Below are 26,516 nucleotides of genomic sequence, written 5' to 3'. Positions count from 1 at the left end.
GCCCGTCTCGGCCTCCCAAAGTGCTGGGATTACAGGCTTGAGCCACCGCACCCGGACATGTGGCATATTCTTATACAACAGAATATTAGTCATAAAAAGGAATGATACATGTTACAGCATGGATGAATCTTAAAGATATTAGGGGCTACAGGAAAGAAGCCAAAAACAAAAGACCACATCTTGATCCCATTTATATGAAATGTCCACAAAAGGCAAATCCATAGAGAGAGAAGGTGGATTAATGATGGCTCACATCTGTAATCTCACGATTTTGGGAGGCCAAGGCAGGAGGATCAGTTGAGCCCAGGAGTTAGAGACCAGCCTGGACAACACAGTGAGATGCTATTTATCAAAAAAAAAAAAAAAATCGGCCGGGCGCGGTGGCTCAAGCCTGTAATCCCAGCACTTTGGGAGGCCGAGACGGGCGGATCATGAGGTCAGGAGATCCAGACCATCTTGGCTAACACAGTGAAACCCCGTCTCTATTAAAAAATACAAAAAACTAGCCAGGCGAGGTGGCGGGCGCCTGTAGTCCCAGCTACTCAGGAGGCTGAGGCAGGAGAACGGCGCAAACCCTGGAGGCGGAGCTTGCAGTGAGCTGAGATCCGGCCACTGCACTCCAGCCTGGGCGACAGCGCGAGACTCCGTCTCAAAAAAAAAAAAAAAAAAAAATTAGCCAGGCATAGTGGTCCATGTCTGTGGTCCCAGCTACTCAGGAGTCTGAGGTGGGAGGATTGTTTGAGCCTGGGAGGTTGCCAGGGGCTGGGGAGGAGACAAATGGGAGTGAGTGTTAATGGGTATTGGGCTTCTGTTTAGGGTGAAGAAAATGTGCTGGAATTAGGCAGAGGTGATGATTGCACAACATTGCAAATATGCTGGAAGTCATTAAATTATACACTTTAAAATGGTTAAAATGGCAAATTTTATGTTATTTGAATTTTACATCCATAGTAAGATTTTTTAAATTTATTTTATTTTTAGAGACAGGGTCTCACTCTGTCACCCAGGTTGAAGCACAGTGGTACTTCCATGGCTCACTACAGTCTCGACTTCCCAGACTCAAGCAATCTTCCAACATCACCCTCTTGAGTAGCTGGGACCACAGGAATCCACCACCATACCTGATTTAACTTTTTTTTTTTTTTGAGAGACAGGGTCTCACTATGTTGCCCAGGCTGGTCTCTAACTCCTGGGCTTGAGTGATTCTCCTGCTTTGGCTTCCCAAAGTGCTGGGATCACAGATGTGAGCTGCTACACCCGGTCCAATAATTATAATTTTTAAAAGCCGTTGGCTCACCCTCATTCTCATGGCTGGTTGTCTAGAAGAATGCAGAAGAGAAGGAGATGGCTGCACCCTTGGGAGACGCCACCAATCCAAAGCTCTTCAGAAACAGTGGGGCCCTGGAAAGGTTAGCAGTGGGGAAGTGGAAAGAGGCTAAAACACAGAGAGAACAACCAGTGGAAAAGAATGCATCACCTACAAAAGAATGGCAATAGAGCCGGGCAAGGTGGCTCACGCCTGTAATCCCAGCACTTTGGGAGGCCGAGGCGGGCGGATCACAAGGTCAGGAGATCAAGACCATCCTGGCTAACATGGTGAAACCCCATCTCTACTAAAAGTACAAAAAATTAGCCTGGCGTGGTGGTGGGTGCCTGCAGTCCCAGCTACTCGGGAGGCTGAGGCAGGAGAATGGTGTGAACCTGGGAGGTGGAGCTTGCAGTGAGCCGAGATCGTGCCATTGCACTCCAGCCTGGGCAACAGAGTGAGACTCTGTCTCAAAAAAAAAAAAAAGGAGAGGGGATAGAATAGCAGCAAGGCTGTCCATAGCAGAAAGGGAAGCCAGAGAGAAAATAACTATTCACCTAGAATCCTCTAAATAGTGACACTACTGTTCATGCAGAAGGGCAAAATTAAAGACTTTTTCTCAAACTGCCATGACAACCCTTGACAGAAACTGACCTCACTCTGAGGCCCACTCAAATGGACACTTCAATAAACAGATGTTGAACCCTGAGAAGGAATCATAAGCGAGGAAATCAGACCATATGGGTAATTGCAGATGAGCTTGGAGTGCAGATACCACATATGGTAGGTGGAGACTTCAGGTTGACCCCAAATGCCCATGCACCCCCTTTCTCAGTCATCGAGTCCCTGATTTCTACTGGATGGAGGCCTGCCCAGATAAAGACCACCTTTTTCAGCCTCCCTGGCAGCTGGGAATGGCCAACAGGGTAGGAGTAGACTTGGTGCTTGTATCTCTGGGAATGATCCTTCATTCTCTCCTCCCCAATACTGCTGTAATTGGGCCGGAGGACCATGCTATAGTTTGAAGGTGTCCCCTAGAAGTTCACATGTTGGAAACTTGCAACAGTATTTAGTGGTGGGGCCTCTAAGAGGCGAGTAAGTTCCACCCTCTTGAATGGATTAATGCCAATATCACTGGAATGGGTTTGTTTTCACAAGAATGGGCTCCTGATAAAAGGATAAATTTGGCCCCCAATTTCTCTCTGTCTTGTGTACTTGGCTTGCCCTGCATGGTATAAATGCAGCAAGAAGGCCCTCACCAGGTGCCTGTGCCATGCTCTTGGACTTCACCACCTCCAGAACCATGAGCCAAATACATTTCTGTTCATTAAAATTATTCAGTTTGTGGCATTCTGTTATAGCAGCAGAAAACAGACTAATACAGGCCATTATCTTGGACATAATGCTATTGCTCCTCTGTCTTTAGAAGAGGAGAAACCCCTGCCCAACTTGCCCTGGCTCCTTCCCCACGGGCTTGCTTTCTTTTCTTTTTTTCTTTTTTCTTTTTTCAGGGTCCTGCTCTGTCACTCAGCTTGGAGTGCAGTGGTGTGATTATGGCTCACTGCAGCCTCACCCTCCCAGGCTCAAGCAATCTTCCTGCTTCAGCCCCCCAAGTAGCTGGGACTACAGGTACATGCCACCACACCATCTCTTTAAAGCAAATCCTCATCTCTTTTTTTTTTTTTTTTTAATTCTTTTTTTTTGAGACGGAGTCTTGCTCTGTCACCCAGGCTGGAGTGCAGTGGCCGGATCTCAGCTCACAGCAAGCTCCGCCTCCCGGGTTCACGCCATTCTCCTGCCTTAGCCTCCCGAGTAACTGGGACTACAGGCGCCCGCCACCTCGCCCAGCTAGTTTTTTGTATTTTTTAGTAGAGACGGGGTTTCACCATGTTAGCCAGGATGGTCTCGATCTCCTGACCTCGTGATCCGCCCGTCTCGGCCTCCCAAAGTGCTGGGATTACAGGCTTGAGCCACCGCGCCTGGCCCCCATCTCTTAAAAAAAAAAAAAAAATCCGCAAAGTTCCAAAAAACAAACCTCGAATTTGTGCACTGAATCCACACAAGTAAAGTGATGTTATAGGCATTGTACTAGGTATTTTAAGTAATCTAGAAATGATTTAAACTACACTTAAACCAGGTGGTGAGGAAAAGTGGCTCATGTCTGTAACCCCAGCACTTCGGGAGGCCCAGGCAGGAGGATCGCTTGAGTCCAGGAGTTTGAGGCCGCATAGAAAGGGCAACATAGAAAGACCCTGTCTCTACAAAAAAATGAACAAAATTAGCTGGGCATGGTGGCACATGCCTGTGGTCCCAGCTACTTAGAAGGCTGAGAAGGGAGGATTGCTTGAGCCCAGGAGGTTGAGGCTGCAGTGAGCCAAGTTTTTGCTACTCCTCTCCAGCCTGGGCAATAGAGCAAGACCCCATCTCAAAATGTTTTTAAAAGTATCTGGCCGGGCACAGTGGCTCACACCTGTAATCCCAGCACTTTGGGAAGCCAAGGCAGGCAGATCAACTGTCGGGAGTTTGAGACCAGCCTGACGAACATGGAGAAACTCTGTCTCTACTAAAAATACAAAATTAACCAGGCATAGTGGCACATGCCTGTAATCCCAGCTACTCAGGAGGCTGAGGCAGGAGAATCGCTTGAACCCAGGAGGCGGAGGTTTTGGTGAGCTGAGATTGTGCCATTGCACTCCAGCCTGGGCAACAAGAGCGAAACTCCGACTCAAAAAAAATAAAAATAAATAAAAATAAAAAGTATATGGAAGGATGTGTACAGGTTCTGTGCAAGTAGCATGCTACTTTTTTTTTTTGAGATGGAGCCTCGCTGTGTCTCCCGAGCTGGAGTGCAGTGGCGTGATCTCAGCTCACTGCAAGCTCCGCCTCCCGGGTTCACACCATTCTCCTGCCTCAGCCTCCCGAGCAGCTGGGACTACAGGCGCCCGCTGCCACGCCCGGCTAGTTTTTTGCATTTTTTAGTAGAGACAGGGTTTCACCATGTTAGCCAGGATGGTCTCGATCTCCTGACCTCGTGATCCTCCCGTCTCAGCCTCCCAAAGTGCTGGGATTACAGGTGTGAGCCACCGCGCCCGGCCTAGCATGCTACTTTACATCAGGGACTGGAGCCTCTGCAGATTTTGGTATCCATGGGGTCCTTGAACCAGTCCTCTGCAGGTGCTGAGGGCCAGCTACTCATGCAGCTGGGAAGGGCATGAGTCTTGGTGTTCGACAGATCGGGGCTTGAGTTCTAGCTTTGCCCCTTGTTGTGTGACCTTCAGTAAGTTATTTCACCTCTGTGAGCCTCAGTTTCCTCCTGTGTGAAGTGAAGATTATGATGGAACTCATGGTATAAGAGTTCCAGGGGATAAGGAGATGGTGTCTATGTGGCGAAGTGGAGCAGCACGGCCAGGGCCACCCAGGTCACAGTGCTGAGAGGCGAGCAGAGGCACAGGAGGACTGTGAGCATCAGGCCTGATGGCCCAGGGAGTCCCGGCAGTGGTGATGTGTGAAGGACAGACCTTTGGGGCTCCCTGCCTTGGGCATGAGCCCTCTGCCCTCAAAGGCCTCATTAGGAGCTAGTGTCACCCTTGACTTCCCCCAGCCCCACTCCCCACATCCAGTTGGCCACCCTGTCCTGTGGTTTGTACCTCCTAAATATCCCTCCAGTGTTTTCCTGTGTATCTGCAGTGGCCTCTGAGCTTCCACAGAGTAGCAGGAGGGGACGTGTCATTGCTGCTGACAGCGTACCACAGCTGCACAATGTCCCCAGCCTGGCCTGCAGTTCCCGCATGCTCCAGTCTGCCCACTGGCCTGCCCACCCTGTCTGGGCTGCTCTGACCCCTTCCAGATCCTCAGACGTGCCAAGCTTCGTCCTGCCACAGGGCCCTGGTGTAGCCTGTTCTCTCTGCTTGGAACACTCTCTTCTCTTCTGCCCTGCTCCTCCTGGCTTCTGCTGCTCACTCTCCCTGGCTCCCTTCAGGGAAGCCTGCCCTGGCCACACCCCACCCTTTTGAGCTCTCATGTGCACAGCCGCACCCCGCCCATGGCAGGGCTCACCCCGCTGTGTATCTGTGGTCACAGGCACGAGGTTTTGACCGCATCTCAATTGCCTTGGCTCCGGGGCTGCAGCTCTGCAGCTCTGCAGCTTTCTCAGCGCCGTGTGTCCCCAGTGCTTGTAACCGATGATGAGCTCAACACAAGAGGCTTCAGGCACAGCCCTTGCCAGGCAGCGAAGGGGAGCATGAGGAGCAGGTGAGGTCACTAGACTGGCACACGGGCTCATTTCAGGAGACTCTTGAAGCTCTTCGAATCGGCACTTTAAATCTAGGTCGAATAGTACATCAATACCTTCTCTTAAGAAGGGAAAGACAGCCGGGCGCAATGGTCAAGCCTGTAATCCCAGCACTTTGGGAGGCCGAGACGGGCGGATCACAAGGTCAGGAATTTGAGACCAGCCTGGCTAACATGGTGAAACCCCACCTCTACTAAAAATAAAAAAATTAGCTGGGCGTGGTGGTGGGTGCCTGTAGTTCCAGCTACTTGGGAGGCTGAGGCAGGAGAATCGCTTGAACCGGGGAGGCAGAGGTTGCAGTGAGCCAAGATCGCGCCATTGCACTCTAGCCTGGGTGACAAGAGTGAGACTCCATCTCAAAATAAATAAATAAATAAATAAATAAATTTATTTATTTATTTATTTATTTATTTTATTTTTTTTTTTTTTAATTTTTTTTTTTTTGAGACGGAGTCTGGCTCTGTCGCCCAGGCTGGAGTGCAGTGGCGCGATCTCGGCTCACTGCAAGCTCCGCCTCCCGGGTTCACGCCATTCTCCTGCCTCAGCCTCCCGAGTAACTGGGACTACAGACGCCCACAACCGCGCCCGGCTAATTTTTTTGTATTTTTAGTAGAGACGGGGTTTCACCGTGGTCTCGATCTCCTGACCTTGTGATCCGCCCGCCTCGGCCTCCCAAAGCGCTGGGATTACAGGCGTGAGCCACCGCGCCCGGCCAATAAATTTATTTTAAGAAATAAAAGAAGGGAAAGACATTGTTGCTCATGTCCCGGCGCTCCCGTGGGGCGTGTCTGCACTTTTGGGGATGGGGAGAGTGATGATGAATTGAAGTTTCTCTGAAATAAGTCAGGGAGTGGGAATGAGACTGTGTGTGTGTGTGTGTGTGTGTGTGTGTGAGAGAGAGAGAGAGAGAGATAGGATACAAAGAGAGAGAGAGAGGCAGAAGATTCTGTCTTCCTAAGAGCCTTGGGACAGAACGGGAACTAGGTGTCAGGAGAGAGAAGGTGAAAGGGGAGGCGCAGTCCTGCCAGCCGCCTCTCGTCCCTGGGGCCTCTGTTCCTATTCCTCCCTGTATGCTCTCGCCTGCAAGTGAGGCACAGCACATCTAAGACCAGACAGCCCTTCCCTGCTCCAGCCCTGGACTACCTTGGATTCAACATGGTGGTTCCTGTCCCACCTTATGTGAGGAAAACACAGGTTAGAGGAGACATGTGTGGATAGGTGTCAGCCAGGAAACAGAGACACACACTGGTGCCAATGCCCGTGGGCATAACCACTCGGCTCCCTGGCCTTGTGCCCATAGGTACGAGGTTGTGCATACACCACCAGGGTGTCCACAGAGGCCAGGAAGTTGCAGGTTAAGACGGGGGTCAGAAAGTGGAGACTGTACACAATCATGGTGACCCCTAGAGCTTTGCCAGGCTGAGGTGACACTGCAGAATGAGTTGCAGCCCTCCTGGTCTTCCTAGGTGCCCGGCCTTTTTGGGCCCCACTTGTGCCCAAGGCCGTTCAGGATAGTGACACCAGCTGTAGCCAATAAAGAATGGAAGATGGATATCTGCCCAAGAGTGTCACTATGCCGTGATGAGCCAAGGCCCCAAAAGACACCCTCCTGGCCGAAGATCATGTTTCTACTCACTTTTAAAAACCTTTTATTTTAGAATGATTTGATATTTGTAGAAAAGTTACAAAGACAGTACAGAAAGTTCCTCTAGACGCCCCCCGACCCAGTTCCCCCACTGTTAACTTCTTACATCACCACGGCACACTTGTCATTACTGAGAAACCAATGCTGAAGCAGGCAGTGTGATGCTTCCAGCTTTATTTTTAATTTCTCCAGGTTGCTTTGGCTATTCAGAGATTTTTGTGGCTCCCTGTGAATTTGAGAACTTTTTTTCTATTTCTATGAAAACTGCCGTCGGAATTTTAATAGGGATTGCGTTGCATCTGTAGATCATTTTGGGTAGTATTGTCCATTTTAACAATATTAATTCATCTAATCCATGAACATAGGATATCTTTCCATTTATTCGTGTCTTCAACTTTTTCATCACTTTCTTTTTGTTTTGTTTTGTTTTGTTTTGTTTGATATTGAGATGCAGTTTCACTCTTGTTGCCCAGGCTGGAATGCAGTGGTGTCATCTCAGCTCACTGCAACCTCTGCCTCCCGGGTTCAAATGATTCTCCTGACTCAGCCTCCCCAGTAGCTGGGATTACAGGTTTCCACCACCATACTCAGCTAATTTTTTGTATTTTTAGTAGAGATGGGGTTTCACCATGTTAGCCAGGCTGGTCTCAAACTCCTGACCTCAGGTGATCCACCCACCTCAGCCTTCCAAAGTGCCGGGATTACAGGCGTGAGGCATCAGGCCCGACTTCATCAATGTTTTATAGTTTCCAGTATACAGGTCTTTCATCTCTTTGGTTAAATTGATTCCTAAGTACTTTATTATTTTGGATGCCTTTATAAATGGTATTTTTTTTTTTTTTGCTTTCCTTTTCAGCTGTCTCATTATTAATATAAAGAAATAGAACTGATTTTTTTTTTTTTTAAGAGAGTGAGACAGGGTCTTGCTGTGTGGCCCAACCTGGTCTCAAACTGGCCTTAAGCAATCCTCCTGCCTCAGCCTCCCAAAGTGCTGGGATTACAGGTGCGAGCCACTATGCCCAGCCAGAACTGATTTTTGTATGCTGATTTTGAATCCTGTGAATTTATTCTGAATTTGTTTGCTAGTTCAACTAACAATTGTTTTGTGGAGTCTTCAGGGTTTTCTACTAATAGACTCATGTCATAGCAAACAGAGATAATTTTACTTCTTCCTTTCTAATTGAGATTGCTTTTATTTATTTTTTCTTGTCTGATTCCTCTTGCTAGTACTTCCAGAGCTATGTTGAATAGAAGAGGCAAGAGTGAGCGTATTGTCTTGTTCCTGACTTTAAAGCAAAAGCTTTCAGTTTAGCTGAAAGTTAGCTGTTTTGGTTTAACTGTTGGCTTTTCATAAATGGCCTTTATTATATTGAGGGAATTTCCTTGTATATCTAAACTGTTGAAAGTTTTTATCAAGAAAGGATGTTGAGGCTGGGTGTGCTGGCTCATGCCTGTAATCCCAGCACTTTCGGGGGCCAAGGCGGCTGGATCCCTTGAGCCCAGGAGCTCAAGACCAGCCTGGGCAACATGGTGAAAACCCATCTCTACAAAAAATACAAAAATTAGCCAGGTGTGGGCCGGGCGCGGTGGCTCAAGCCTGTAATCCCAGCACTTTGGGAGGACGAGGCGGGTGGATCACGAGGTCAGGAGATTGAGACTATCCTGGCTAACATGGTGAAACCCCGTCTCTACTAAAAATACAAAAAACTAGCCGGGCGTGGTGGCGGGCGCCTGTAGTCTCAGCTACTTGGGAGGCTGAGGCGGGAGAATGGCGTGAACCCGGGAGGCGGAGCTTGCAGTGAGCCGAGATCACGCCACTGCACTCCAGCCTGGGAGACACAGCGAGACTCCGTCTCAAAAAAAAAAAAAAAAAAAAAAAAAATTAGCCAGGTGTGGTGACACATGCCTGTAGTCTCTGCTACTTGAGAGGCTGAGGCGGGAGGATTGCTTTAGCATGGGAGGCAGAGGCTGCAGCGAGTCATAATTGTGCCATAGCCCTCCAGCCTGGGTAACAGAGTGGCCCTATCTAAAAAAAAAAAAAAAATATATATATATATATATATATAGAGAGAGAGAGAGAGAGAGAGAGAGAGAGAATATATAGAGTATATATATACTATACTGTATAAACACTATAGTGTATTTACTATATACTATTATTTACTATATACCATACATACTACATACACTATAGTGTACTTACTATATATTGTATACTAAAGCTATAGTGATCAAAGTAGGATGGTCCAGACACATAGACCAGTGGAAAGTCAGCCCAGAAATAAACCCAAGCAGATACAGTCAACTAATTTTCAATAAGGGTGCCAAGAGAACTGTATTAGTCTGTTCTCACTCTGCTATCATGTGCAAGAACCTGAGACAGGGTAATTTCTAAACAGGTGTAATCGGCTCACGGTTCTGCAGGCTGTACAGGCTTCTGCTTCTGGGAATACCTCAGGAAACTTACAATCATGGCTGAGGTGAAGGAGAAGCAGTCACGTCTACCTGGCAGGAGGAGGAAGAGAGAGTGAAGGGAGAGGTGCTACACACTTTCAAACAACCAGATCTCGTGAGAACTCTATCACAAGACAGCACTGGGGGGACGGTGCTAAACCATTAGAAACACTCCCCCATGATCTGATCACCTCCCGCCAGCCCCCACCTCCAACAATGGGGATTACCATTCAACATGGGATTTGGGTGAGGACCAGAGCCAAGCCATATGAAGGACACAATGGGGAAAGTACAGTCTCTTCAATAAATGATGTTGAGAAGACTGGATATCCATGTGCAAGAGAATGCAATTAAGCCCTTATCTTACACCATACAAAACATCAACTCAAAGTGAATTAAAGACCTAAATGTAAGACCTGAAACCATAAAACTCCTAGAAGAAAACAGGGGGAAGGCTCCTTGTCATTGGCTTTGGCAATGACTTTTTAGATATCACACCAACACACCAAAAGCTCAGGCAACAAAAGCATAAAATAAACAAATGGGACTACATAAAACCAAAAAGCTTCTCACAGCAAAGGTAATAACTGACAAAATGAAAAGGCAAACCATGCATCTGATAAGGGATTAATTATCCAAAATACATAAGGAACTCATATAACTCAATAGCAAAAACATCCCACAAATAACCCAATTAAAAACGGGCAAAGAACCTGCATAGACATTTTTCAAAGAAGACAAAAATTGCCAATGGGTGTTTAATTGTGACATTTAACAGACATCCTTGCAGCTTAAGATGACACTTTCAAAATGAATTCTCTCCTAATGATTACTTGAGCCCTGCCAATCAACGGGAGAATCAGCAGAAACTGTAAGATCTTATCTGGAATTGACATTTTCTATAGTAATTTTGTTCCGGTTTATTTAAAAATTTTCCTTCTGTTTCACTGGAAAGGACAAGTGATGCTCAGTTTTGTTTGTTTGTTTGTTTGTTTTGTTTTTTTTTTTTTTTTTGAGACAGAGTCTCGCACTGTCACCCAGGCTGGAGTGCAGTGGCACAATCTTGGTTCACGGCAAGCTCCACCTTCTGGGTTCATGCCATTCTCCTGCCTCAGCCTCCCGAGTAGCTGGGACTACAGGTGCCCGCCACCATGCCTGGCTAAATTTTTTGTGTGTTTTTAGTAGAGACGGGGTTTCACCGTCTTGGCCAGGATGGTCTTGATCTCCTGATCTTGTGATCTGCCCACCTCGGCCTCCCCAAAGTGCTGGGATTACAGGCATGAGCCACCGCGCCCGGCTGATGCTCAGTTTTAAATGTGCAGTGGTGTACACATGTAATCCCAGTTACTTAGGAGGCTGAGGGGGCCAGGAATTCAAGATCGGTTTGGGCAATATAGCAAGGCCTTACCTCTAAAAACATTATTTTAAAGGCTGGGAGTGGTGGTTCACACCTGTTATCCCAGCACTTTGGGAATCCAAGGCAGGAAGATTGCTTGAGTCTAGGAGTTTAAGACCAGCCTGGGCAACATAGTGAGACCCCATCTCTGCAAAAAAATAAATGTAAAAAACTAACCAGGTATGATGGTATGAGCCTGTAGTCCCAGCTACTCAGGAGGCTGAGGTTGGGAGGATCGCTTGAGCCCAGGAGCTCAAGGCTGCAGCGAGCCATGATCATGCTGCTGCACTCCAGCCTTGGTGACAAAGTGAGACCCAATATCTAAATTAAAAAGGAAAAAGTGTACAAGTTGCTTTGTTACAATAAAACTAAAAGTGTACACGCACACACAATGGCCAACCAGTCTATGAAAAGGTGCCCAACATCACCAATGACAACAGAAATGCAAATGCCAGGGACTGAATATTTGTGTTTCCCCAGAATTCCTAGGTTGAAACCCAATCCCCAAGACAATGGCATTAAGAAGTAGGGCCAGCTGGGCACGGTGGCTCACGCCTGTAGTCCCAGCACTTTGGGAGGCCAAGGTGGGCGGATCTCGAGGTCAGGAGTTTGAGACCAGCCTGGCCAACATGGTGAAATCCCATCTTACCTAAAAATACAAAAATTAGCCAGGCGTGGTGGTGCGCACCTGTAATCCCAGCTGCTCGTGAGGCTGAGGCAGGGGAATTGTGGAAACCTGGGAAGTGGAGGTTGCAGTGAGCCAAGATAGCGCCATTGCACTCCAGCCTGGGTGACAAAGAGAGACTCCAAACCACTTGCCCCCAAAAAGTAGGGCCTTTGGGGGTGATCAGATCATAAGGACTCTGCCCTCTTAAAGGGGATTAATGCCCTTGTAAGAGAGGCCTGAGAGAGCTTGTTCACCCCTTTCACCACATGAGAGCACATAGAAGGTGCCATCTGAGGAATGGACCCTTTGCAGATCCTGAGTTAGCTGGTGCCTTGATCTTGGACTGCCCAGCCTCCAGAACTGTAAGCACTAACTTTCTGTTGCTTATAAAGTACCCAGTCTAAGATATTTTGTAATAGCAGTCCGAACTGACCATGGCAGCAAATTAAAACCACAATGAGATATCACTTCGCACATGTTAGGATGGCTGTTATCAAAAGACAAGAGATAAATATGAGCAAGGGTGTGGTGAAAGGTACACTTGTACACTGTTGATGGGTATGTAAATTGGTACCGTCATTATGGAAAACAGTATGAAGGTCCTTCAAAAAACCAAAGGTAGAACCACCATATGATCCAGCAATCTCTCTTCTGGGAATATAGCCAAAGGAGATGAAATATAAGCACTTCATAGAGATACCTGCACTCCCATGTTCACTGCAGCACTATTCACAATAGCCAAGGCATGGAATCCACCTAAGTGTCCACTGACAGAGGTCTAGATAAGGAAATTGTGGTCTATACATACAATGGAATATTTCCAGCTTTATAAAGGAGATTCTGGCTGGACACGGTGGCTCACACCTGTAATCCCAGTACTTTGGGAGGCCAAGGCAGGCAGATCACCAGAGGCCAGGAGTTCGAGACCAGCCTGGCCAACATGAGAAAACCCTGTCTCCACTAAATATACAAAAAATTAGCTGGGAGCAGTGTCGGGCATCTGTAATCTCAGCTATTCAGGAGGCTGAGGCAGAAGAATCGCTTGAATCCAGGAGGCAGAGGTTGCAGTGAGCTGAGATCACGCCATTGCACTCCAAACTGGGCAACAAGAGTGAAACTCTGACTCAAAAAAAAAAAAAAAGGAGATTCTGCCTGTTGTGACAACATAGATACGTAGGTGAACCTACCTGAAGACATTATGCTAAGTGAAGTGAGCCAAACCTATGTTTGGAAAAGTACTGCGTGATCTCATGTATATATGAAATTTTTTTGGCGGGAGGGGAGGGATGGAGTCTCACTCTGTTGCCCAGGTTGGAGTGCAGTGCAGTAGTGGTATCTCAGTTAACTGCAACCTCCACCTCCCCTCCCGGGTTCAAGTGATTCTCCTGCCTCAGCCTCCTGAGTAGCTGGGATTACAGGTGCTCGCCACCATGCCTGGGTAATTTTTGTATTTTACTAGAGATGGGTTTTTACTATGTTGACCAGCCTGGTCTCGAACTCCTGACCTCAAGTGATCCACCCGCCTCAGCCTCCCAAAGTGCTGGGATTACAGGAATGAGCCACAGCGCCTGCCCAAAATATTTTTTTAAAGTGTTAAATATGGCCGGGCGCAGTGGTTCATGCCTGTAATCCCAGCACTTTGGGAGGCCGAGGCGGGCGGATCACGAGGTCAGGAGATTGAGACCATCCTGGCTAACACGGTGAAACCCTGTCTCCACTAAAAATGCAAAAAAAAAAAAAAATTAGCCAGGCGTGGTGGCGGGCGCCTGTAGTCCCAGTTACTCCGGAGGCTGAGGCAGGAGAATGGAGTGAACGCGGGAGGTGGAGCTTGCAGTGAGCCTAGGCTGCGCCACTGCACTCCAGGCTGGGTGACAGAACAAGACTCTGTCTCAAAAAAAAAAAAAAAAAAGTGTCAAAACATAGAAACAGTAGAACAGTGGTTACAGGGGTTTGCGGGTGGGGGAGATTGAGATGGAGGCCAAAGGGTACAAAGTTAAAGTTACGTAGGATGAATAAGTCTAAAGATCTAAAGTCAGCCGGGTGAGGTGGCGGGCGCCTGTAGTCCCAGCTACTCGGGAGGCTGAGGCAGGAGAATGGCGTAGACCCGGGAGGCGGAGCTTGCAGTGAGCTGAGATGTGGCCACTGCACTCCAGCCTGGGCGACAGAGCGAGACTCCGTCTCAAAAAAAAAAAAAAAAAAAAAGATCTAAAGTCCAGCGTGAAGACTATAGGCATCAATAATACTGTATTTTAACTGCAAATTTACTGAGAGCAGATTTTAGGGGCTCTCAACACGCACACAGAGGGGCAACTCTGTGAGATGATGGATGTGCTCATTTGTTTGACTGTCATAACCATTTCACGTTACATTCTGCACATTATTATTGTGATTACAAACAGGGTCGCACTTGTTACCCAGACTGGAGTGCAGTGGTGTGATTATAGCTCACTGCAGCCCCAAACTCCTGGGCTCAAGCAATCCTCCTGTGTCAGCTCCCCAAAGCTCTAGGATTACAAATGTAAGTCACTGTGCCCAGTCTGCCCTTTAAACAGTCTATATTTAAGTATTAATTATGGCCGGGTGCGGGGGCTCATGCCTGTAATCCCAGCACTTTGGGAGGACATGTCAGGTGGATCACTTGAGGTCAAGAGTTTGAGACCAGCCTGGTCAACATGGCAAAACCCCATCTCTACTAAAAATACAAAATTAGTTGGGTATGGTGGCATACACCTATAATCCCAGCTACTTGGGAGGCTGAGGCAGGAGAATCACTTGAACGTGGGAGGCAGAGGTTACAGTGAGCTGAGATCATGCCATTGCGCTCCAGCCTGGGTGACAAGAGCAAAACTCTGTCTCAAAAAAACTCCCAAAGTATTCCTTAAAAAGTACATTAGGTATATATTAAATAGCATATATTTAATAATAAAAAAAGAAACTGACATGGATATATTGCTATTTTTTTTTTCTAGACAGGGTCTCCCTCCGTCACCCAGGCTGGCGTGCAGTGGTGCAATCAAAGCTCACTGCAGCCTTGAACTCCTGGCCCCAAGCGATCCTCCTGCCTCAGCCTCTCAAAAGTACTGGGATTACAGGAGTGCAGCACCACACCCGGCTGGTACATTGCTATTAATCAAACTCAGGTTACATTTGGATTTCACCAGTCTGCCTGCCACTGCCCTTTTTCTGTTCAGAATCCAACCTAGGGCACTGCTTTGCACTGAGGTATAAGTTCCCTCCCATCTCTGACAGTGTATCAGCCTTTTCTTGCTGTTTATGACCGAGACAGGTTTGAGAAGCGCTGGTGAGGTATTCTGCAGAATGCCCCCCGCCACCTGGGGCTGTCTGAGGTTTGCTCCTGATCAGTCTAGAGAGAAGACCGTGAAGCCAAATGCCCTCTGCTCACGTTCATCACAGCAGGGACCCATGCAGCCCACGAGACCTCATTGCCTGGGGTCACACCCGCCAGGCACCTGCACTGTGACTTGCTGTTCCCCACTCCATACTCTGTTATTTGGGAGAGAGAAGAGAGGCACTAAGTACATTGCACTCTCATGGGGCAAAGGTTTTAGCTCCACCTCCTGGAGGGGGACAGGACTACATGTCACTTGGGATTCTTCTGTTCTTCTCTAAGCAAGATCTGTCTCTCCACCATTTATTCAATCACTATGAATTGATGTATATTTATGTCATACTTTAGGTCATAATCCCATGCTACGCTATTTATTTTGTTGTTCTAATCATCCCAGCTTCGGCCACTGGGTGCTTTTTCCAGGTTGGCCCCGTGTCCCTCTGACCTAACCCGTCCTTTTGTTTCTTGAGCAATTCCCTACTTTCTGTCATTACTTAATGCTCCAGGCTTGCAACAAAAGATGTCACTCCAACCGGGCGCGATGGCTTACACCTATAATCCCAGCACTTTGGGAGGTAGAGGCGGACGGATCACTTGAGGCCAGGAGTTCGAGACCAGCCTGGCCAACATGGCAAAACCCTGTCTCTACTAAAAATACAAAGAACTAGCCAGGTGTTGGAGCACATGCTTATAATCCCAGGTACTCAGAAGGCTGAGGCACAAGAATTGCTTGAACCCAGGAGATGGAGGTTCCAGTGAGCCAAGATTGTGCCACTGCGCTCCACACTCCAGCCCGGGAGGCAGAGTGACACTCTGTCTAAAAAAAAAAAAAAAAAAAGATATCAGTCCAATTCCCCAGCTGATTCACTTAGTCTTCTGGCAAGTTTTTGTTAAGCACCTGCTGCATACCCACTGCTGTAAAAGCACTGGGAACATAGTCGGTGTTCATAAAGCCTTCCTCCAACCATATCTTCAAGCAACAGCTCAAGCCCGTGCTCTGTCCCCACCAGGCTTAGGGGATTCTGCAGAACATGGCAAATGAGACGCTTGCCCTTGTAGAACATGCACTCAAGTGGTGCAGAGAGACCTAAATTCATAATGACAGCAGCAGCTGTGTGCCGTGAACCCTGCTGAGGCTACCAAGGGGGCCAGTGGGGAGAGCTTGGAGCCCTTTGTGGCAGGCAGAAGTGGTAAACCTGGGCTCTACCCTAAATGTTTGGAGCGAGCTGCTTCTGCAATCCTCCCAGTGACTGCGTGGCGCTAGACAAGGCACCTTTCCAGAACCTTCTCTCATTTCACGGGGGCCAGAATGGGACCAGGCCATCTATCTCCACATCATGAGGATGGAGAAACAGAGGCTGTGTTCAGGACCCCAGAGCCCAGGGCCCTCGGCTAAGATGCTCTCCCCCTGGCAGGGTCCAGCGCTCCAGACTGGAAATCAGAGAGGACAACATCCCAGATGCAGGGACCAGCACTGACCAGGAGTTCACAGCAAGGCCGTCCCTGCTCCTAGACACACTGTTATATGTAAATGCTTGCTCCCCGGTGCCACGAAGAAATAGCCCTTGAACATAAATGTAATGCTCTCAGCAAGGCCTTTTGTACTTTCTGCCGAAAGGGTGCTCATCACAGATGGAACAGTGGTGAGAGCACATCCGAACAAAGGAGGGAAGCAATTTTTATTCCTTAGGCAGTTTGTCCCTGCTACTATGTCCTGTCTCCATTGGCTGGAACCAGACCTTACAATCTAAACTAAAACCCGATTGGCTAACAGTTTAAAACTTTTCCAAACAGGTAAAAGTAATGGAAGGATAAAGGAAAAGAGGAAGTTGTTTATGAAAGGACCTAGAAAAGTAATAACATTTCCAAAAAGGAAGGGGTATAGGCTGTGAGCTGGGACATGCCTGTGAGCACGTCCAGCACTCATATTTTGGTTAAAGTACAAGGACATAGAATGTACTACGTGCCTGTGAGCACGTCTAGCATAAATCTAGTCTTTAAAAGAAACTATTATTTCTAACACTTATGATTTATTTTTAACAAGAAGGGAAACTTTGAAGAGGAACTTTTACTTTCTACACACTTCATCCCAAATTTGACCCTGGCTCGTGTTTAGAGCAGGGCAGTCAGTAGAGCCTGCCTTGCGGTTTGACTTAAAGATGAAGCGGGAGTAGACCTGGTGTGGGGGCATCCCGGGCTCTGGTACACAGTAGGTGCACGGTGGGTGTGCTCCGGCCTGGTGATGTCTCTGGACACTGAGGTGGAGGGACCCTGCACACCAGTCTGGCATAGGAAATTGCCCAGGTACAGGATGGCAAAGCTGGCAGACAGACGTACCAGCCTCCCTGCCTGCCCAGCAGCTGTCGGCCTGCAGGCACCACCAATCTCTAGTGCCTGAGCAGGCAGCAGGGACTGGTCAGCAAAGCCATGCGCAAGGGAGGCTGGTGATGTGTGCAAGGTGGGCAGGTAGCCAGGCCTCGGTGCCTGGGGAGGAAAGGCGCACAGGGAGCCTGGGATTGGTGTTGGGTAAGAAGCCGACACTCTGAATGGAGGATGGCGGAGCCTCAGGCATTAGGAACGCTGCCTCCCTCTTCACTGAGCCAAGGAGATGGGGAAAGGAGGGGAAAGAGAGGAATGTATGCACTTCTTCATTGATCACTGGGGAAATGGAGGCAAAGAGGGCTGTGGGCGGGCCTCAGGACCTATGGGAACCCCAACAGTCTGGCTCAGTTGGTAGCTGCATGTGTGCAGACAGCGTTAGCGCATACCACAAACGCACAGAGGGACGGGTTGAGTTGAAGAGGGTGCATTTTCTTCCTCCTGTCCTGGAGTTGTAGCCAAGGCTCATATCCCTTGGTCCCTGGACTCCGTTCCCTCTAGGTTTCTTTTCTTCCCAGTTGCCTACCTCTGGTATTCGTTGTTACTTACAGAATCTTTAGGACCAAAGGGCTGAGCACGGGGCCAAGCATCTGGTAAGCAACAAGTCACTGGCTCTGCCCCTTCCGCTTTTGACAGGGTGTACCCGGGGTGGAGAGAGGGTGATCCTAGACCTGCTGTCACCTGTGGGGCTGTTCACTGCATGAGGGCAAAGAAGGAGTTGGTCCCACTGCTCACAGTTTATCTCTGCCACTTGGCACAGGGCATGGTACAAAGCAAGCCCTTGACAAGTGCTTGTTGGATGCATGAATATACCACGGCCTAGATCTTCATCTTGGAGAGATTTTGGAATGTGCTAGAACCAACAATTCTCTGAGACAGGAAAACCCCTTACCATCAGCAGGATGTTCTGACGTTGGTCATCTTTTCACAGCTTCCTCCGGCCCCGTTAGGCAGCAGCTGAGTGGAAGAGAGCAATGAAGACATTTTTTTTTTTTTTTTTTTTTGAGATGGAGTCTCGCTTTGTCGCCCAGGCTGGAGTGCACTGGCCCAATCTCAGCTTGCTGCAGGCTCCACCTCCCAGGTTCATGCCATTCTCCTGCCTCAGCCTCCCAAGTAGATGGGACTACAGGTGCCCACCACCATGCCTGGCTAATTTTTTTGTATTTTTAGTAGAGACGGGGTTTCACCATGTTAGCCATGGTGAACCAAGGATGGTCGCGATCTCCTGACCTCGTGATCTGCCTGCCTCAGCCTCCCAAAGTGCTGGGATTACAGGTGTGAGCTCCCGCACCCGGCCAATGGAGATATCTTGAGTCCACACCAGAGGGGTTGGACTTGGATCCCAGTTCAGCACCATATCTCTCTGTCCCTTAGTTTCCTCTTCTTTCAAATGGTGATGATACCTTGTTGGAAGATTAAACAAGGTCATGTGGGTAAAATATCACCTCAGTGTCTATCTATATTACAGTCAGCATTGAATCTGGGATCAGTCTCACCCAGACTGCATTTTGGCCACCTAATGTCCTGTTAATCCATCCATCCACCATCCATCCATCCATCCAGCATCCATTCATCTACCATCCATACAGCATCCATCCATCCATCCATCCATCTGTCCATTCATCCATCCATCTGTCCATTCATCCATCCATCCATCCATCCAGAATCCATCCACTACCATCCATCCATCCATCCAGCGTCCTTCCATCCAGCATCCATCCATCCAGCCAGCATCCATCAACCATCCATCCACCACCATCCATCCATCCTTCCAGCATCCATCTATCCATCTATCCACCATCCATCCATCCACCATCCATCCATCCATCCATCCATCCATCCATCCATCATCCATCCATCCATCCACCCACCACCATCCATCCATCCATCCATCCATCATCCATCCATCCATCCACCTACCACCATCCATCCATCCATCCAGCATCCATCCATCCATCCAGCATCTATCCATCTATCCAGCATCCATCCATCCCGTCAGCCAGCCACCATCCACCATTCATCAGCCATCCATCCATCCAGCATCCATCCATCCATCCATCCATCACCATCCATCCATCCATCCATCCACCACCATCCATCCATCCATCCATCCATCCACCCACCCACCCACCCACCACCATCCATCCACCATCCATCCATCCATCCATCACCATCCATCCATCCATCCAACCAGCATGGATGAATAGTGATTCATCCATTTATCTATCCATGCGTGTATCATCCATTCACCATCCATCCAACATTGATTGACACATGCAGGCATTTATTGGGATGTTCATTAAGTCTACAGCCCATTTTTACATGTATCTTTCTTAAGCCAACTTGAGGTATACTCCCCTCCCTTGTTCAACATGAACGAGCACCCACAGCTAACACCATACTGAAATTTAAAGCCTTTTCTCTAAGATCTGGAAAAAGACAAGGAGCCCACTTTCATCACTTTTTTTTTTTTTTTAGATGGAGTCTCACTCTGTCACCCAGGCTGGAGTACAATGGTGCAATCTTGGCTCACTGCAACCTCTACCTGCCGGGTTCAAGTGATTCTCCTGCCTCAGCCTCCTGAGTAGCTGGGACTACAGGTGCCCATCACCACGCCCAGCTAACTTTTTTGTATTTTTAGTAGAGACAGGAAATTCACCATGTTGGCCAGGATGGTCTTGATCTTTTGACCTCATGAACCACCCACCTCGGCCTCCCAAAGTGCATGGATTACAGGCGTGAGCCACCGCGCCCAGCATAATCTCATCACTATACAACATAAAACTGGAAGTCCTGGCCAAAGCAAGGAGGCAAGAGAAAGAAATAAAAGGCATCCGAATTGGAAAGGAAGAAATCAAATTAGCCTTATTTACAGATCACATGATCTTATACTTAGAAGAACCTAAAGACTCCACCAAAAAAACTGTTAGCACTGAGAAATCAATTCAGTAAAGTTGCAGGGTATAAAAATAACATACAAAACCCAGGTAGCATTTATGTATATATCAACAGCAACAATCTGAAAAAGAAATCAAGAAAGCAATCTCATTTATACCAGCTGCAAAGAACATATAATACCTTGAAGAAAATTAAACCAAAGAAGTGAAAGATCTCTACAAGGAAACTATAAAATGCTGATGAAATAAATTGACAAAGACACACACAAAAATGGGAAGATATCTCATGCTCATTGATTGGAAGAATTAATGTTGTTAAAATGACAATTCTACTCAAAGCAATGTACAGATTTAATGAAATCCTTCAAAATACCAATGACATTCTTCCCAGAAATAGAAAAAACAATCCTAAAATTCATATGAAACCATAGAAGACCTTGAATAGCCAAAGCAATCCTGAGCAAAGGGAGAACAAAGCTGGGCCGGGCATGGTGGCTCATACCTGTAATCCCAGCACTTTAGGAGACCAAGGCAGGTGGAATACCTGAGGTCAGGAGTTCGAGATCAGCCTGGCCAACAGTAGAAACCCCGTCTCTAGTAAAAATACAAAAATTAGCTGGGTGTGGTGACGCGAGCCTGTAATCCCGGCTACTTAGGATGTTGAGGCATGAGAATTGCTTGAATCCAGGAGGCGGATGTTGCAGTGAGCCAAGACGGTGCTATTGCACTCCAGCCTGCGTGACAGAGCAAGACTTCGTCTCAAAAAAAAATTTTTTTTTTTTTTTTTTTTTTTTTTTGAGACGGAGTCTCGCTCTGTCACCCAGGCTGGAGTGCAGTGGCCGGATCTCAGTTCACTGCAAGCTCCGCCTCCCAGGTTCACGCCATTCTCCTGCCTCAGCCTCCTGAGTAGCTGGAACTACAGGCGCCTGCCACCACGCCCGGCTAGTTTTTTGTATTTTTTAGTAGAGACGGGGTTTCACCGTGTTAGCCAGGATGGTCTTGATCTTGTGACCTCGTGATCCGCCCGTCTCAGCCTCTCAAAGTGCTGGGATTACAGGCTTGAGCCACCACGCCCGGCATCAAAAAAAAAAATTTTTTAAAAAGCATATACTACCTGGCTTCAAAACATACTACAAAGTGGCCAGGCACTGTGGCTCATGCCTGTAATCCCAGCAATTTGGGAGGCTGAGGTGGCTGGATCACCTGAGGTCAGGAGTTTGAGACCAACCTGGCCAACATGGTGAAAACCCGTCTGTAGCAAAAATACCAAAAAATTAGCCAGGCGTGTTGGTGTGCACCTGTAATCCCAGCTACTACTAGGGAGACTGAGGCAGGAGAATTGCTTGAACCTGGGAGGTGGAGGTTGCTGTGAGCTGAGATTGCACCACTGCGCTCCAGCCTCAGTGAGAGAACAAGACCCTGTCTCAAGAAAAAAATTATAAAACATACTACAAAGCTATAGTAACCAAAATAACAGAGTATTGGCATAAAAACAGGTACATAGACCAATGGAACAAAACAGAGAACCCAGAAATAAATCCACACGTTTACAGCCAAATCATTTTCAACAAAGTTCTCAAGAACATACAATGGGGAAAGGACAATCTCTTCAATAAATGGAGCTGAGAAAACTGGATAACCACATGCAAAAGAATGAAACTAGATCCCATCTCTCACCATACACAAAAATCAACTCTAGTAGATTAAATAATTAAATGTGGCCAGGCGCAGTGGCTCACACCTGTAATCCCAGCACTTTGGGAGGCTGAGGCAGGCGGATCATGAGGTCAGGAGATCAAGACCATCCTGGCGAACACAGTGAAACCCTGCTTCTGCTAAAAATACAAAAAAATTAGCCGGGCATGGTGGTGGGCGCCTGTAGTCCCAGGACTTTGGGAGGCCGAGGTGGGTGGATCACTTGAGGTCAAGAGTTCCACACCAGCCTGGCCAACATAGTGAAATCCCATCACTACTAAAAATACAAAAAAAATTAGCCAGGCAAGGTGGCGGGCGCCTGTAGTCCCAGCTACTGGGGAGGCTGAGGCAGGAGAATGGCGTGAACCCGGGAGGCAGAGCTTGCAGTGAGCTGAGATTGCACCACTGCACTCCAGCCTGGGCGACAGAGCGAGACTCCGTCTCAAAAAAAAAAAAAAAAAAAAAAAAAAGACTTAAATGTAAGACCAGAAACTAGGAAACTACTTGAAGAAAACATTTGGAAAATGCTTCCAGATGTCAGTCTGGGCAAAGATTTTTTGGGTAAGACCTCAAAAGCATAGGCAACAAATGCTAATATAGACAAATGGGATTACGACAAACTAGAAAGCTTGACACAGCAAAGGAAATAACAAAAGTAAAGAGGCAACCTATGGATTAGGAGAAAACATTTGCAAACTATCCATCAGACAAGGGATTATTATCCAGAATATATGAATATATAAGGAGCTCAAACAACTCAATAGAAGAAAAACACAAATTATTCGATTTTAAAATGGGCAAAGATCTGAATAGACACTTCTCTAAAAAAGACAAACAAATGGCCAACAGGCACATAAAAAAAAAATGCTCAATATCACTAATCAAGGGAGAAATGCAAATAAAAACCACAATGAGATAGCATCTTACCCCAGTTAAAATGGATTTTACCAAAAAGACAGGGAAGAACAAATGCTGGCAAGGATGCAGAGAATGGGGAACCCTCATACACTCTTGGGGGGTTTGTAAACCTGCACAGCCACCATAGAAAACTACATAAAGGTTCCTCAAAAAACTAAAAATGAACTACCATATGATCCTGCAATCCCACTGCTCGGTCTATATCCAAAAGAAAGGAAATCAATTTATCAAAGGGATATCTGTACTCTCATGTTTAGTGCAGCACTAGTCACAAGAGCCAAAATATGGAACCAACCTAAGTGCCGGTCAATGGATAAACGAATAAAGAAAAGGTGTATATGGGCCGGGCGTGGTGGCTCACGCCTGTAATCCCAGCACTTTGGGAGGCTGAGGTGGGCGGATCACCTGAGGTCAGGAGTTTGAGACCAGCCTGGCCAACATGGTGAAACCCCATCTCTACTAAAAATACAAAAATTAGGCCGGGCGCGGTGGCTCAAGCCTGTAATCCCAGCACTTTGGGAGGCCGAGACGGGCGGATCACGAGGTCAGGAGATCGAGACCATCCTGGCTAACACAGTGAAACCCTGTCTCTACTAAAAATACAAAAACTTAGCCGGGCGAGGTGGCAGGCGCCTGTAGTCCCAGCTACTCGGGAGGCTGAGGCAGGAGAATGGCGTGAACCCGGGAGGCAGAGCTTGCAGTGAGCTGAGATCCGGCCACTGCACTCCAGCCTGGGTGACAGAGCGAGACTCCGTCTCAAAAAAAAAAAAAAAAAAAAATACAAAAATTAGCCAGGCATGGTGGTGTGTACCTGCAATCCCAGCTACTACTAGGAAGGCTGAGGCAGGAGAATTGCTTGAACCCGGGAAGAGGAGGTTGCTATGAGCCAAGATCTTGCCAGTGCCGTCCAGCCTGGGCAACAGAGCAAGACTTCATCTTAATTTAAAAAAAAAAAAAAGAAAGAAAAAGAAAAAGAAAATGTGTATATATTACACAATGGAATATTATTCAACCATAAAAAGAATGCAGTCCTATCATTTGCAGCAATATGGATGAAACTGGAGTCCTTGTGTTAAGTGAAGTAAGCCAAGCACAGAAAGTCAAACATCCCGTGTTCTCCCTCCTATGTGGGAGCTACAAGGTGAGTCACATGAAGACAGACAGTAGATTGGTGGTTACCTGCAGCCAAGAAGGGTAGGGAGGAGGGGGATATGAAGAGAGGTTAATTAATGGGTACAAATATACAGTTTGATATGAAGAAATAGGACCTAGTGTTTGAGAGTTCAGCAGGGTGACTATCGTCTACAATAATCTATTATATATTTTGAAATAGGTAAAAGAGAATAATTCAAATATTTCTAGCATAAAATACAAATATTTAAGGTGACAGATATTTTAATTACACTGATATGATCAATGTGGTCATATCATGATATGCATCAATATATGAATATATCAAATTCATACACATTTATGTCAACATGTGAATGTGTTAAATTATCATATGTACCCTGAAAATATGTACATCTATTATGTATTAAGAATAATAGGCCAGGCACGGTGGCTCACACCTGTAATCCCTAGACTTTGGGAAGCCGAGACGGGCGGATCACCTGAGGTCAGGAGTTCGAGACCATCCTGGCCAACGTGGTGAAACCCCGTCTCTACTAAAAATACAAAAAAGTTAGCTGGGCGTGGTGACAGGTGCCTGCAGTCCCAGCTACTTGGGAGGCTGAGGCAAGAGAATCCCTTGAACCCGGGAGGCAGTGGTTGTGGTGAGCTGAGATCACACCACTGCACTCCAGCCTGGATGACAGAGCTAGATGCAGTCTCAAATAAATAAATAAGAAAAATAAATTTTAAGGAAGATGAACCACCAACATTTTTGGAAGGCTACTTGGTGTTTATCAAATTTAAATGACTTCTGGGAAGCTGGACTACAGACACACTTCACCTTATTTCTCCTGCTAAATACAACTTTAAAAACTGACCACTGTATGTAAAACAAACATAAGAAGACTATGACAGGCAGAGAGAAGACAGCTAGCCTCACAGAATAATAACGAAAATGTCCAAGTTTCAGCTGAAAACTACCCAAGGAGTCCTCAAGGGCAGTGCACTCCCTGCAGTTGGTTTGTTTGTTTTTGCCTCCGGCCTGGGATGAAAAAGCCAGAAACTCAGACATGAACAATGGCCACAGACACAAAAGCTCCCCCAAGGCCGGGCGCCGTGGCTCACGCCTGTAATCCCAGCACTTTGGGAGGCCGAGGCAGGCGGATCACGAGGTCAGGAGATCAAGACCATCCTGGCTAATACGGTGAAACCCCGTCTCTACTAAAAATTAGCCAGGCGTGGTGGCGGGCGCTTGTAGTCCCAGCTACTCGGGAGGCTGAGGCAGGAGAATGGTGTGAACCCGGGAGGCGGAGCTTGCAGTGAGCCGAGATCGCGCCACCGCACTCCAGCCTGGGTGACAGAGCGAGACTCCGTCTCAAAAAGAAAAAAAAAAAAGCTCCCCCAAAGCCTGTCCTCTCTAGCCAAGGGACCAGAAAAGGGACAGCCTGGCAAGACTGAAAACTTCTAGACGACAGCCCCTCTGCCACCGCCAAACACCACACAAAGAACTGTGACCTCACCAGCCCAGACCAGCGAAGGCCGACTGGCAAGATAAGGCTTCCGCCTTCACCCCCACCCAGCAACACACAAACGCTGTGGGGTGGGGTTGGAGAAGGACAGTTAGGGAGTCAGGACTTTCATCCCTGCTGGGCAGTAACCAGGCTGCTGTCCCACCGCAGCGTCCTTGGAGGCCCTTCTAGCCAGGGAGGTATCCCTGGAGCCTACGAGGAAGCCAAGACTCCTACCCCTCAGCAGCAGCAGAGAGCATCCCGCTCAGCTGGGGGCTGGATTCTGCCTCCACTTGGCAGAATGCACCTGTGCCCCTCCTACCTCTCCCCTGCCAGAGAAGTATCAGGAAGCCAGATAAAACGGTTTAAATAAGAGCTATAGCCTCAGGCTAATCACTTGAGGTCAGGAGTTCGAGACTAGCCTGGCCAATATGGTGAAATCCCGGGTCTACTAAAAATACAAAAATTAGCTGAGTGTGGTGACGCGCGCCTGTAATCCCAGCTACTTGGGAGGCTGAGGCAGGAGAATCGCTTGAACCCAGGAGGCGGAGGTTGCCGTGAGCCAAGATTGCACCACTGCACTCCAGTCTGGGCGACACAGCAAGACTCCATCTCAAACAACAACAAAAAACAGTAAGAGCCACAGCCTCATAGCGTAATAACGAAAATGTCCAGGTTTCAGCTGAAAACAACTCATCATCCCTAGAGCCAGGGAGATCTCAAACTGAATGAAAAGAGACAACTGATAGATGCCAACATTGATATGACAGAGACTTTGGAATTATTTCACAGAGCTTTGAAAGTAGCCATCGCAAAAAGGCTCCGATAGGCAACTATGGACAATTGAAACAAATGAAAAATAGTTTCAGCAAAGAAAGGGAATATATAAAGAAGAATC

General features: G+C 47.5%; 1 protein-coding gene across 2 annotated transcripts in view; it reads right to left on the bottom strand.

Moving 5' to 3' along the window:
* Window positions 1-26,516, bottom strand: part of BRD3 (bromodomain containing 3) — a 106,397-nt gene that overhangs the window by 53,055 nt on the left and 26,826 nt on the right. For both annotated transcript variants that reach the window (XM_074016057.1, XM_074016058.1), the window contains 3 exons: window positions 18,380-18,444; window positions 9,657-9,747; window positions 5,363-5,629 (listed from right to left, as the gene is read on the bottom strand). The gene's annotated coding sequence lies outside the window, so the exon portion shown is untranslated. The remainder of the gene's footprint in view (window positions 1-5,362; window positions 5,630-9,656; window positions 9,748-18,379; window positions 18,445-26,516) is intronic.

This window comes from Macaca fascicularis, chromosome 15, assembly GCF_037993035.2.
Source record: "Macaca fascicularis isolate 582-1 chromosome 15, T2T-MFA8v1.1".
NCBI classification, from domain to species: Eukaryota; Metazoa; Chordata; class Mammalia; order Primates; family Cercopithecidae; genus Macaca; species Macaca fascicularis.
This window is presented reverse-complemented; position numbering and strand designations above follow the sequence as displayed.